The sequence below is a fragment of the Prionailurus viverrinus genome, chromosome B3 (genome assembly GCF_022837055.1).
Source record: "Prionailurus viverrinus isolate Anna chromosome B3, UM_Priviv_1.0, whole genome shotgun sequence".
Classification (NCBI taxonomy): Eukaryota; Metazoa; Chordata; class Mammalia; order Carnivora; family Felidae; genus Prionailurus; species Prionailurus viverrinus.
Window position 1 is genome coordinate 125,315,758 of NC_062566.1, and position 14,783 is coordinate 125,330,540.

Here is a 14,783-nt window from a genome sequence, read left to right on the forward strand (position 1 = left end):
TTTCACCAGATGAGAAAGATCATAAACACATTGGTTGAAATTAACTAATATGTGTGCACCCACTAGAATCTGCATCTAATGTGCTTTCCCAAGCAGCTCAGAGTGATTCTGTCTACTGGATTGGTTGCCTAAAACCTGGACTCAATAATGGCTCACACAAAATGAAGGTGAGATGCAAGGAATCTTTGGTATGTGGTAAAATCTGCAACTTGGGGGCATATGAACAGAGGAGTGATTTATCATCTGATTCACTTTACTTCTAATCATGTCTCCTACGAGAGTCCAAAGGATATTTATTTCAATGAGGCATTTAGCAATACATTGATGAAGCTGTCCTATCTTGGACAGAAATGATACTGCCCTTGAAATGGGTTCTATGTTTAAGTGGGAATGATGGAATCCTGGAGTGAGAGAGGTCAATGACAGAACTTATTACCAGGTATAGGGTGGACATGATTATAATAGGCATCAACAGTAAAGTAGTACAAATATGGCTTACCCATTTTCTAGGAGTGTATATTTATTGTCACTTTATGAATAAAATAGATGTCCAGCCAACTTAACTCATATTACATTGTACAACTGAAGAAATGACCCAGGTATGACAAATGAGAGCCTGGCTTTAATTATGACAATGGAGTGTCATAGCCACTTACCAAGAGTTACCCAGAGTTAAGTTGTAGGGATAGTGATTTCTATGTTATCCCCATTTCACTTGCTTCTTTCACTGAGAACAGGTTGGCTCTAGTTTGGAGAATGGCAGATCTAAGTTTAATCAAGTGGTGACTTCAGTTGCCATGGTTGTAGACAATGTGGTCTTTATTGGAAAAAATCAGCTGAGCTGTGACATCTTGATTTCAGCTATTAACCTAGAAATGGTTATAAAATACCTTTTTGTTTTATCTCAATAAGCAAAGACACCAAACTGGTTTGCTTTCACCTTAATTAACATTTCTCCTGGTGATATCATGCATTCCTTCCAGGGGCCTTGACTGTTTCACCATACTAGAAGATGTCACACAGGTCTACCATTTAATGACATCGAGTGACTGAAATTGGAGAGCTATGAATAGATGATATCCTAGCCAACTTTGTAATTTACATACACGCTGAAAGGTAGGAGAAAACACCTCATGGAAATTCAGGATCTACCATCTTTTTCGTATTTCTGAAAATTTGGTGAGACATGTCTGAATATCCCTTCCAAAGAAACAGGCCCACTTCTTGATGGGCTTCTGGATGTTTGAAAGCAAAAATATACTAATTTTGGATCTGCTATTACAATATTTTTACCACGTAATTGCTAAAGCTGTGAATTTCGTTTGTTCCAGAAGAAGAGTAGACTCTCTAGCTCATCCAGGCTACACTGCAAGCTGTTCCCTATGCCACTTGGTCATAATGATGCAGCAAATTCAATGGTGTCTAAAGTGGTTGAAGCAAATGGCCTTGTAGTTTGGAAAATCTTGCAAATCTGATAGGAGATTAATAATGTAGACCTTTCGGGTATTGAAACAAAATGAGGTTTTTTTCCCGATATTGATTATTAATATCCTTTTGTGAAAAAGAGTCTACTTTGCTAATAGATGCTAAGAGAGGCCAAACACTTGACCATCGGACCCCCAAGTGGCCATGCAACCATAGCTATCATTCCTAAAATGAACTAACCATAAAGTTGAGCTTGGGCAACAAAAAATCTACATGAAATAGAAATGGTATATATAAGATTGGCTCAGTGCTCAAAATTGTTGTTTGAACAATTGTTTACCCTACCCATGGATTATGTGTTTGTGCATTGCCACTTCTTTAACCTATGCTTATTCCCCAGAAAAGCTATAGAGATGAGAAATCTTCCAGGTGGGCAGATCACTGAGTAGTGCATGTGCTTGTTCACTTTGCTTGGAAATGAAGGTTGCCAGAAATATGAATACAATTTGGAAGACTGGTAATAAGGAGATCTAGGAAAGAGGTATGTGGAAGGACCTTTTAGAACTGGTAGAGTCCATGTGGATATCAACGTCCCATAATTCTCTTATGAAGCCATTCCCAGCTGAAGAACCTCTCAATAATTGTGTGAATACAATGACTCATTATAAGAATGTCAATAAGTTACTTTCAATAGCCACTTCCCCTTGCTTGCTCAGTAGATTCATGAATTAAAAATTAGCAACAGCAAGAATATAGGTGAAAACATAGATTCAACAACATGGCTTATTTGGTTCCGTTCAATATCAGTATCCATGTCAGTATCAATATCCAAGCTGCCAATCGCAGAGACAAATGCTGACACTCTCACATATCACCATTCACTAGGGGGACCAGCAATCTATCGGATAACAGGTAATGTCACTGGACCCCTTCCATTATGGAAAGGGCAAACATTTATCCAGTTTGGAATAGACAATTCTGGATATGGATTTGCCTTTTTTGTGGCCATGCCTCTGTATCTGTTGACTTATTTAATGGGACATTATCAGAGTGACCCACACAATACTGTTTTGGGGAAATGCATTCATTTATGATACGAAGGTTGAAAAAATGGGCTCAAGTCAATAGGATTCACTTGTGTTATCATATGCCACAAGCTGCCTGAAGCAACTGGCTTTTTAAAACAGTATAATGTACTATTGAAGACTCAGTTATAGCATCACTTGGGAGAAGACACCATGGGGGGATGAGGGCACAGTGTTCCAGAATAAGAAATGTGATCTGAATTAGTGACCAATACATGGTACATTTTTATTGTTAAATGTCATGTGGGAATTACCTTAAGCTATCCCAGAGGTCATTGAATACAAAGAGGCTCACAGACTAAACTAAGATGCCCAAATCTTACATGACTAACTCAATTTAAAACACATGACAGGGGTGCATGGGTGGCTCAGTCAGTTGAGCCTCTGACTCTTGATTTTGGCTCAGGTCATGTTCCCAGTGTCGTGGGATCAAGCCCCACATCTGGCTTCACACTCAGTGTGGAGCCTGCTCGGAATTCTCTTTCTTCTCTCTCTCTACCCATCTCCTATTCATGCTTTCTCTCACTCTCTCTCAAAATAAATAAATAAACTTAAAAAAGAACATGACAGAAAGTAAGGGGAAAGAGCTGGGGTCAGTTAACATTATTCTTAAAATAAGGTGCAAGTGAGCTTAAGGTCTAAGGAAGAGTCTCTAATAGAAGTACTTTGGGACTAACTTACCCTACCCAAGAAGCACAGGGCCATGCTTAACTGGCAAAAGCTGTAGACCGCCAATTGTTGCACTAACAGCTATGTATTTTATTTGCGTTTATGAGAGACAGGACACATTGGTTCAGGATGAGTTTCACAAATGTGTGGCTAATCCTCAACCCCATAAATTTGAGTACCTCATACGCTTTATATACTTTTAGTATGTCAGGAGTATTTTGTGCCTCAGGTACCTCATGTATATTTAGCATATTATGAATATTAGGTGGATTTTGGTCTTCCCATATCTTTATATCTATGTTCAGCACACAGAAGACATACTTGTTTATCGATATTTAACATGGCTAACATAGCTCATAGGTTACTAACTTTATAACACATCTTATGAGTTTTTTTGTGTGTGTGTCAGTAATAGCAGAATTGAATGATTTCTAACAATAGAACATATATAAATCATGCAAAGTATATGTCTGGAAACCAAGCTATGGAACTGAGAGAGGAGACATTAATATTTCATCTAGAGATGACTCAGAATATTTACCTTTCTATTCACATGACCTTGAGCTGCAATAGTTTCAAGATCTTTGCACTCAAAGGAAGACTGCTTCTCTTCCAAGAAGACACACACCAGTGATTCCTGTGAATTCTAAGATTACCATTGGATAATTTGGTCTTCCCATGCCAGTTAACCAATAGTTGGAGAAGTTAACTCCATTGGCTGGCACAACTGATCCTGATTATCAAGGAAAAATAGACTTGTTTCTACACAGATAAGGAGATGTATATTGGAGCCTAGGAAATTCTATAGGATCACATTTTTAGTCAAAATTTAAATGGAAGAGAAACTTAACAGAAACCCATGGGAGAGGGGAAGGAAAAAAAAAAAGAGGTTAGAGTGGGAGAGAGCCAAAGCATAAGAGACTCTTAAAAACTGAGAACAAACTGAGGGTTGATGGAGGGTGGGAGGGAGGGAGGGTGGGTGATGGGTATTGAGGAGGGCACCTGTTGGGATGAGCACTGGGTGTTGTATGGAAACCAATTTGACAATAAATTTCATATATTGAAAAAATAAATAAATAAAAATAAATGGAAGACCATACCAACCCAGTAGAGGCAGAACCATCAACAATAAAGACCACTCAAGAACAAGGATTCCATTCCCTTATCCAGCAAAACAAACAAACAAACAAACAAACAAACAAAAACACCTGACCAATTTCAGTACTGGGAGAGGTACTCAAAAGTAAAGGTAATGGGATTAGGATAAAAGCTGTCATCAACAACATCTGTGATCTTGTGACCAGTTGCGGAATAAGGAATTCATAATCCTTCCTCTTTTCTTCCTTGCCCTGTTATGTATGTACTGACTTTCCTTTTTACCTCTTTCTTTTCCCTCTACAATTTTATATACACTATGATGTTTGTAATTTGGTCCTCCAGTTACAGACTATCAGGTTAGGATTAAGACTGGAGCTGAAGGATGACAACAGCCCAGCTATGGCCACAGTGACAAATACATTTGGGGAGAAATACAAATATTTCTATTTGTATAAAAAATGCTGGCTATATATTAGGCAGGTGCATATTGAACTCCCCCCCTCCGCCCTTTTTTAAAGTAGAAGTTGCAGGTCTTGAGTTGCCAAAGAGCGTATAGGATACAGTCAATTGGCACTCAACTTCCGTTCTCACATCCTTCTGGGTGTTGTCCTGTATTAAAGAAGCTGCAGGCCTAAAAAAGCATTTCCAACACCCCTGTTGCTAGTAGTGTAGATGGAAATTAGGTAACACCATCAGATGTACCTTTTTGAAAGGCAAACTGAGGCAGAGGCCATGCTTATGCTGCTGTTTCAGTTAGCAAGTTCACTGAGACCTGAGTGCAAAGAGCAGCTGAGATGGGATAGTTGCAGGACTGAGCAGAAGTTTTCCTAATTCCCAGAGAACAATCACTCAGATGTGTTCTAGAACTTACTGTGATTACTTGCATTGGAGGTCCCCTTTTTCTGCTCCTTCAATTCTCCCTACAATTTTCCATCTACCTATTTTTTTTTTTTTGCCTAAATACCTAGGGTAAGTTTTATTTATTGAGCTGTATCTCTGAGTAGATATTGGTATTCAGTTGTGAATACCCTTGGAACTTACTTACCCCTGGAACTGCATCAAGGACACCGGCTTCAGTGGTCATCTGTGTGATTGTGGGTTTCATGACTATCTCCTGTTTCATCACAAGATCCATGAAAGTAGAGACAACAGTTGTTTTGGTCAGAACTTAGCACAATGCTTCCCACTGTAAGCAGAACCAGAAAAGGCAGACAGACAACAGTGAAAGTGGCGAAAACAGATTTTATTTAGAAACTATTGCAACCAGGGAAAAGAGAGCTCAGTGTAGAAGTGGCTTCAACCGTGAACACAGCAAGGACGGGGCGGGGGAATTTATAGGGGGTGGATTTATAGCCAAGGAGTGAAGTGAGTTGTCAGTAATGGACAGCTAACTATGAGGAAATGTCAAGGGCAGGGGGAGTCTTGTTTAACAGAGTCAGGATTCTTCCTTTCCACAGGCCAAGGTCATCACATATCAAATGTGGAAAATTCTCACAACATGACCTAGCAGGACACTTGCTACAAGTGGGCTAGGCAGGCTCGAGGCTGAGGCCTCATTGAAACGAGGGCTCAGAAGAAACTGTCTGAAGTTTAGTCAAGGAGAGAGACTATCACACGTAGTGGGACTTAAAAAACAACAACAACTTTGAATGCATAGATTTGAAACCATGTGTAAGCTGGTACAAAGTTTGTAGATTTTTTTTCTTTTTTTTTTTTCAAGTTTTAAAAAAGTTAATTCCAGAATAGATAGAAAGTTAGCATACAGTGTTATATTAGTTTCAGGTGTACAAAACAGTGACTCAACAATTCCATACGCTACTCCGTGCTCGTCATGAGGAGTGTACCCTTTAATCGGCATTGCCTAATTCACCCATTCCCCACCCACCAGTAATTTACCCACACCCATGTAGAGTATTTTGCCACAGACAGTGCTCCAGAACTAATGTGGGCAGATATTCCATATCTCTGGGGAATTTTGATACTGTCCCCCGTCATTATGCCAGTACCTCAATGTGACTTAAGATTGTCTTGAAGTCTGGCTCCAGGATCAGAGCTCTAAATGTATTCATTTTAAACATGATGTTAAGAATCTGAAAATGTACTAATTATTAATTTTCTATTCTACAGTTTCCTCCAGAAAGCTCCGAAGTATTTATTTTGGGTAACAATTTATTTGAGCAGAAATCACTTGACCCAAATTTTGATGATTTAATAGCTCATTGAAAGAACTAGCCTGAAGCAGATAACAAAATCTGTTGCAGATGCGCTAACTCCTATTCGCATCCGTTGGTCTTTTGGTTTATGTGCTTTAATAATTTGAAAAACAAGAGGATAATCAGGAGCCAAGATAGATATGTGTGTCTCAAGGCAGAACTTAATTCAAAATTGTACAAAATATTTTGTCAGATGAACTCCTTAACCACATTTGTTATCAGTGGCACAAAATACATTGGATTAAGTTTTTGAATAATGTGCAAGGATGGTGTCACACTGATCCTAACAAACAAGCAGCTCAGGATCGCAACCAGAGCTCTGTTTCTATCACACTAATTTTAGGTAAAAGATTGTAAGATGAATTCTTTCAAAATGGAGTATCTGAATGTATCTGCACTTTTCATCATTATAAAATTTAATGAACTTAATATCGCTGACATGTTGGAGTCATCTTTGTAGTCTTCAATTATCTTTATTTGAATTTTGTCAATAATTTCTGAGAAGAAACCATTTTTTGGGCAAAGGCAACGAGTTCCTGCTTTTAATATACATCTATACACATAGAGAATGCTTTCTCATATTCTGAGGAAGAGTGTAGAGTTTCTGTCCTAGTTGATTGTACAACTTATTGCTTTGTTATCTTTTTTGTGTACTATTTTATATTTTTTATGGGGAAATCACTATTATTTACCCACACAGAAAAATAAAGAGAGCATTAAGAAGAACATTCATATACCCACCAACTACTGTTGTCTGATCTTAATATTATTCTACATTTACTTCAGGTCTTGCGTTTATTTAAAAAAAATATACAAATATAGTTGAAGCCTTTGTGTCTCTTATCTATCACACTAGTCCCTTTTACTTTCTCAAATATTTACTATGTTCACATGAATCAATAAACAGTATATAGTGTTGTTTTACATGTTTTAAATATAAACCTAAATGGTTTCAACGTCTATGAATCATTCTCTATCTTGCTTTTTTGTACTCAGTATCATGTTTGTGAAATGTACCTATATTGTTTTAACCCATTCATTCTCAATACAGTATAATATTTTATCATATAAATATATCATTTTACAAATAATATAATATGAGAATTTAACTTTTACGTTAGCATGCTGATGAACATTTAAGTCATTTTACGTTTTACATTTTAGGATCACAGAATCTTCACTGAACATACTTTTAATAGCTTATATATGAGACTTCTTGATCATATATATCTAAGATTTGAATTGCTAGATTGAAAATTCAATTTTAATTTGTAGCTCTACCTGATATTACCAAATTGTTCTCCAAAGTGTTTGTACAAATTTTAATTATCACCAGTTATACATGAGAGTTCTCATTTCCACACCTTTGCTATTTCCTATTGTAAAACATGTAAATGTTTGTCTATTTTAGGAAAGGAAACAGCATTGTTCTGATTTGAGTTTGCATTTCCCTGATTCTTCTGGTGTTTAAGCTTCTTTTCATTTATTTATTTATTTTATCCATTTGGAAATTTGGTTAATTTTTCCCTTATCGGTTCAAGTCCTCTATATATGCTAAATAGTAATTGTTAGCTTGTTATATTGTCTGCAATCATTTTAAAATTTATTTTTCTTAATACAAGACTACAAATTTTTCTCTGAGTTTCATTATCTCTCTCAACTTTTCGTGTGTAAGTTTAACATTCAGCTCTAGAATCTAGTTCTGATTCAACTGATGTAACTTCTTTGATCCATAAATTATTTGGAATGTCTCCAGGATTTGTTTATTTGTTTTATAGATATATATCTTTAATTACTTATTCCTGGTTATTTTCATTTAAGTTGAGAATATGGCCTGAAAATATCCATTCTTTGGTATTATGATTTGTTTTATGGCTTAGTAGAATTTGGTCATTGCTTGAAACGAGTGTTTTTTCCCTAATTGTTATTTATGGAATTCTATGTAACATTAGATTGAGCTAAGATTACCTCATTTTATCTTTTCAACTTTTTGTTTTTACCTGCTTGTTTGATGAATTATTGAGGTACATTTTTAAATGATTGTGCATGTGGCAATTTGTCAATTGTGTCATGTGTTGACTCTATGTTATTAAATGGGTAGATTTTAAACTAGTTCTATGTTTTTGTTAAGTTATTCCTTGTATAAATATGTCTGACCCATTTCATTTCTCAGAGGGACATTTCACTTTATTGCCTTAGACTCTATTTTGTTGTTATCATGGTTACACTAACTTTATTTAGGCTGATATTTTCTTGTTGTGGTTTTTTTCCCCCTTATTTTTAGCCTCTGTCCTTATCCTTAAACTGTCTCTTAAGAGGAAGTTCCCTCCCGCAACTGATTTGGAAGATGCATATTCTATTTTTATTTTTTTAAAAAGTGGTTTCCTGACAATCACAGCAAGCCTGTTTGAGTTAAAGTCCAAATGAATCAATGGTTTCTTATTTCTCCTGATTAATGAGAGGACTTTCAAACATGTTACTGTCCTTCATCCGTGCCTATTTACATATGCTGGCAGCTCACATATGCATACATCTGAAAAAAGACTTTTCTTTTAAATAGGGGCTTCAAAACAACACCAAGAAAATCATCTAGATTATATAAGTCTCATTAAATGAACTGTTTAAAAGTAAAGCAATGAACAAAGAACATCCAATATTTCTTAGGAAGGAAAATAAAGTATTATTAGAAGTATGTTTCATGTTGCTGAAGATTCATAAACATTATTTAAAGTCACTAGAATTATGTTTTTAGCACAGAAGACGTTTTTAGCACAGAAGATATTTTAATGATTTGTGCTAATATATTGTTTGGAGAATCTCTAAATAACACTGCTAGTTTTTTGTTGTTGTTGTTTTGTTTTGTTTGTTTGTTTGTTTGATATGCAGTAGCATTTACACTAAGAAGCATTTTTTTTTTTATAACTGTTTAGGAAAGACTTCTGTTCCCTGACGTGCTTCCTCTTCACTGAAGAATACCCAAGATAACAAGTTTTCTTTCTTTTTTTTTTTTTTACGTTTTTTAACGTTTTTTTATTTTATTTTTTGAGGGACAGGGGCAGAGCATGAGCGGGAGAGGGGCAGAGAGAAAGGGAGACACAGAATCCAAAGCAGGCTCCAGGTTCGGAGCTCTCAGCACAGAACCCAATACAGGCTGGAACCCATGGACTGTGAGATCAAGACCTGAGCCGAAGTCAGACACTCAGAGCCTGGAGCCACTCACACACCCTGCAAGGTTTCTTTGAGAAGCAATGTGCATTTTCTACCTTGGGGTGGGTTTTAATTTTTTTTTTAGTTACAGAAAATATTTTCTGAGAATTTTATTCTTGAGTTGAGTTTTTCATTTGATAAGCAAACAAAAAAAACATCTTTATTTTTAGACGAATTATCCCTTATGAAAATATAAAACTTTCAGACAATCGAAAAAAAAATGAGTGTGTCTTTTATTAGGCTACAACTTAAACATAATCTTCCTCTATTAGTGAGCCAATTGCACAATTTGAACCTCTGGCTTTTTGTTTATGTTAAGTTATATCAAATGAAGTTGCTCAAAATGAGTATATCACAACTAATAAGTATAAAAATACTGTTAGTGATTTACAAAAACGTAGAAGTTATCAGCGAATTTGCTTTATTTGAACAGTTTTTGGTTTTCAAATTTCCCCCGCTCCTTTTAATAAAGGAAAGAAAAGAAATCTAAGTTTCAGTCATTAATCCACATAATAATATCCTAAAATCATTTCACTCTGAGTTGTAGAACTTTGATCCCTTTGATTTGTTCTGCTTGAGGAATGTCATATTCCATGCTGTGAATGGAAGTTCCCTTTAACCATGAGAACTAGGAGAAAGTCAAGGTTTGAACCCAAGTCAGCTAATACACAATGGCTGGGATGATGGTCATTACCTACAACAAGGAAGGCAGCAAGTAAGTTCCAGACATTTACAATGATGCATCAGAACTCAAAACACATTTAAAAACAAAAACAAAAACGAACAAGAACCAAAAAAAAAAAAAAAATCAACTGGTGATCCATTTGAGGGTTTATGTAATTAGGCTAAAGCTTTCCAGTCACATATTACAAATGAAATGTTTTAAGCAAAGTCAAAAAAGAAAAAAACACTTTAAAAAGCAACCCTAGACACAGAATAGTTTTTTCTAAGGAACAGATGTAACTTGGAAAGATACCAACTTCGTCATCCTAGATGACAAATCTTCTGGTGGCATCAATGGGGTGCCATTTGGCTAGTCAGCCCTGGGTGAAGAATATCCGGAGGTTCTATGTTGAGCCACTAAGGATGCTCCATTAAGTCATTTAAGCCAAACTTCCAAGCGAGTGATCTCCAGAATCTCAATTTAACTGTATCTTTTAGCGGTTTAAGGGAAATCTCTGGCAAAGCTAAAACTGCTTCTGCTAGGGGACCTATTAGTATTCTCCACAGTGCTACTCAAACTCACTGCCTTTTCCTAGAAGCACATGAAAGAAACTCAGATCGAGTATACTGTATTCCCCTCACCAAAGCCACCTTGGAGAGAACGTGCCCTGAGATCCGGAGACGTGGACTCTATTAAGAGCTCAGCCACAGAGTTACTTTGATTGAGTAACTTAACCTTTGTCCTCATCTAAGTGCCACCTACTCCTGGCCTGTGTTGCAGGGACATTTTGAGAAGAAGTCCATGTGTATGAACTTTTTGCTGGGTGTCGGTATTAGAGAGACATTGTCAGGACAAAACTGAGTAGCCGCCTGAGAAATGAATGAAGAAAACAGAAAAAATGATGCCCATTTTTCTTTTAAAGTAAATTACAAAGAAGCTGTACCTTTGTTTTTCATGATACTAAGAATGTGCGATTTTACGGTTTTATCACCTATCAGTGTCATTTTACATGAACTGACTTAGTGTTACTTATCTTGTTTTTCAAAGTTATCGGATGACAATCAGAATAATTTCTCTTAATCTGAGAGATGTTAAAAGAAAAACTGGTTGGCAAAAGGACTTTGACATTCATGCCTGTGCCAAATATTGTCTGGTTCAGTTTCTGGTGGAATGATTGTAATGAAGAGACCAGCCTTCTTGCCTGTGATCTTTCTGTGAATAATAGCACAGATTTGAGATGGCTATGAAAATGTCATGTATTAATTTGTAAATAACTTTCTCTATGTAATTGCAATACATATTAATTGTGGAAAATCTAAGAAGACACATGAAATATAAAATAAAAATTACTCATATATTCTCATCGCCCAGAGCTACCAAATGTCACCATTTTCATTATCTGTACGTGTATTCTTCTTTAAAAAAATAAAATCCGGATAATCCAATCTAAACAGATCTGAATCCTACTTAAGCAATTTATATTTATAAATTTACTTTTTGAATATACTATTCCATCTTATTGAGGCACTAACCTTTATTTAACCAGTGGTCCAATGAAGAAGGATACTCAGATTAATTTTTTTCAGTAATATATTTAAAGTAACATGAACATCTTCGTGCTTGTACACTTTGAATAGTTGGGAAAATTAGGCAAAGGTCTGAATACGTTTAAGCTTTTATTTCATATAATCACCTTCTTTCAATAGTTTGTACCAAGTTACAGATTTACCTGCAGTGTATAAAGACCCCCGTTTTATGCTAGCCCCGCTAACACATTGCTAATGTAACAAGGTTGGAGCCATTGCTGATGTCTTCTTGGTAAAATCATAAAACAGACTCCAACCAGATGTTGAAATAACACCTGGCTATTAACAACAGTTAAACAAATTGAAGAAGCATCTTTAAATTCAATCCTGAAAGCTCTTCCTCAACATTTGAAAAGCTTGAGGCAACAGAAGAAGAAAGAATGCATTAATTTGAACCTAGGGGTCCATATGCTGTCTACAAATCAGACCCATTAGCTTTGCTTACCTTATGGTTTGGCTATCACGTGGAAACCATCTTTGCTGCCAAGGAGAGATAAAAGTGTACATTAAAAATACATTGCACCTTATCTCACGGAAGCGGGTGAAGAGGCTTTCATTCTTTAAGCAGACTGACTCTGCCTTTTTGTTGCATGTGTTTAAGGAGAACTCAACATAAATGCTAGCAACATGCAATCTGAGCATGCTGTTCCAGGAGCAGTGTCTGCCATCTGCTTGGGCTAAATGGAACTGCCCAGCCTTTGCCTCCCTGCCCTTGAAACTCGACTATTGGAATTTAATTACATGATTGTATGATTAAATCAAAGAGATTGAAAGGTTAAAGCTAACGTCCCTAGAGGTGAAGCAGGCCCCAGGCTTCTGAAACAGCTGGCATGGGGGAGAAAGGTCCCTCCTGGCATGTCAGAGAAGGAAAGGTAATGAGCTTTTCTGGGGGTGACACTGATTTTGTTTTATTAGATGTGGTGCTGATTGGGAAGGAATTTTAAGTTACGAGGTCCAGAAAATGACTTTGAAAGCTTTCTTCTTTTCTTTTTCTTAAGTCAAAGTACTCAAGAATTTTTATCCCCCTTGATTTAGCCCTTCGATTCCTTTGGCTCTTTAGAGTAATTTTGAGAGTCTGGAACATATTGTCTGAAAGTGAAGGAATTAGGAAGGCAAAAGAGAATCTGGGACTTATTTCCAATAGATGTGTTGCCTCAAACTTACCTCCAACAAATCAGTGTTATGCTGGTGTCAGCATCAAGATAGATATTTTCTGATGGACTTTGGCCTTGCGAGTCCTTTTGGAAGACCCATCAGATATCAGCCAATGAGGGGAGTTAATCAGTTGCAAACAATCACCTGAATTTTACGCATACTGCGCACTGAGCATAGCAGGAGGTGATACAGCCCAGATTCAGGATAATAAGATTTGTAGTGGGGAGCAGAACCTGTCTCTATCACTTACTGGCATTGGAAAATTACTTAACCTGTACTTGATTCAATTTTCTCATCTGGGAAATGGACTAATAATGACACCTACCTTGTGGAATTGTTAATCAGGATTAAACTGGCTAGTTACTGCCAGGTACCTGGAATGGGGCCATTGTAAAGATGAGTTCTTACGGCTGTTAGATCAAATGAGGGGATATCCGATTTCTCTTTCATTTGATTGTTCACATACTTGGAAAGTATTCCTTTCAGAGAGGTCTACACGTGCTACTTCTATGTTTCTTTGACAAATTCCTCTGGGCATGCAGAGTGTGCCGTGAGAATTATCACACAGATTGATGACAGTATCATATGGCCTGATGGCTGCAACTGTAGAGTTTGCGGCATGATTTGGTGATGAAAATTATTCTGGCGGGAAGAAGAGTAATAGAAATGGAGGCTGTGTTACTCAGAGGACTTTCAAATCCTCAGTAGCAAAGTCCATCTCTCATCCCACCTTGTACTTCCCTTAGTTTAGCTTCCTTGCATCCTGTCATCTTGAAGCATTCCACATTGGTTACTTTTGTTTATGAAAAGCTTATCCATCAAGGATAGGACAAAGCATTGCTTGCACCTAGAAAGCAGTGATATTACCAAATCAACAGTTACTTGCACAGGTTTATGAGAGAGACAATGTCTGGCCTGCAACTCAGCTCTTAACTAGTGACTGCAGAGATCAGAGGAAAGATAGACTTTAAATGCAGAATGACACGGGCATGGTGGGAGTGGGTAAAAATTTTCCACTAGTGAGTATGGTGAATATTTGAAACAGTGTGTATTCCTTTGTCCTATATGTTTTGTTCCTATAATTATAAGAATACTTGTCTACATTTCCACACCTGGAAAGGAATGACACCTGGTTTGTACTTAGCTCTTGGCAATCTCAAAGCCCTTATTCTTGACCAGGATGCCATATTGTACTGTGTAGAGCAATACAAGTGCCATAATAATAATTACCCAACATTTATGGAACTTTTCTATGGACTTTGAGGCCTGCAAGTCACATCCCATCCTTTTCTTAATTGTATCATATTAAAATATAAGTTTAGTCTAGAGTTTGGGAGAAAAACAAATAGCTACATATGTGAAGCATTAGGAAGCAATAAAAAACGATGAAAAGAGTTTGTGTATAAGGATGTGGAAACCCAAGTTCATGGCTCTGATCTGCCACAACTCTCTGTATCAACTTGGATAAACCAGTTAAACATTCCATACAATGAGAGAATTTGATGAATTACTATTGCACATCCTTCCAGATGACCACTCTGAATATAAGCACCAGATTATTGATACAGATCATAAAAATAAAGGTGATTAAAAGGAGAGAGACCTCATTCTGAAAAGTATGGACTACATCTGATGTTCTCACTTTATTCATTTTCTTTCACTTGTCTTTCCTTTTTTTAAA

At 36.6% G+C, this 14,783-nt stretch overlaps 1 long non-coding RNA gene across 1 annotated transcript in view; it reads right to left on the reverse strand.

Moving 5' to 3' along the window:
* Window positions 1–586: 586 nt before the first annotated feature.
* The window catches only part of LOC125168660 (uncharacterized), a 125,470-nt gene continuing 111,273 nt past the window's right edge, over window positions 587–14,783 (reverse strand). Inside the window, exons 3-4 of the long non-coding RNA XR_007153241.1 lie at window positions 5,323–5,463; window positions 587–869 (exon numbers count right to left, since the gene is read on the reverse strand). This is a non-coding gene — a long non-coding RNA (uncharacterized LOC125168660). The remainder of the gene's footprint in view (window positions 870–5,322; window positions 5,464–14,783) is intronic.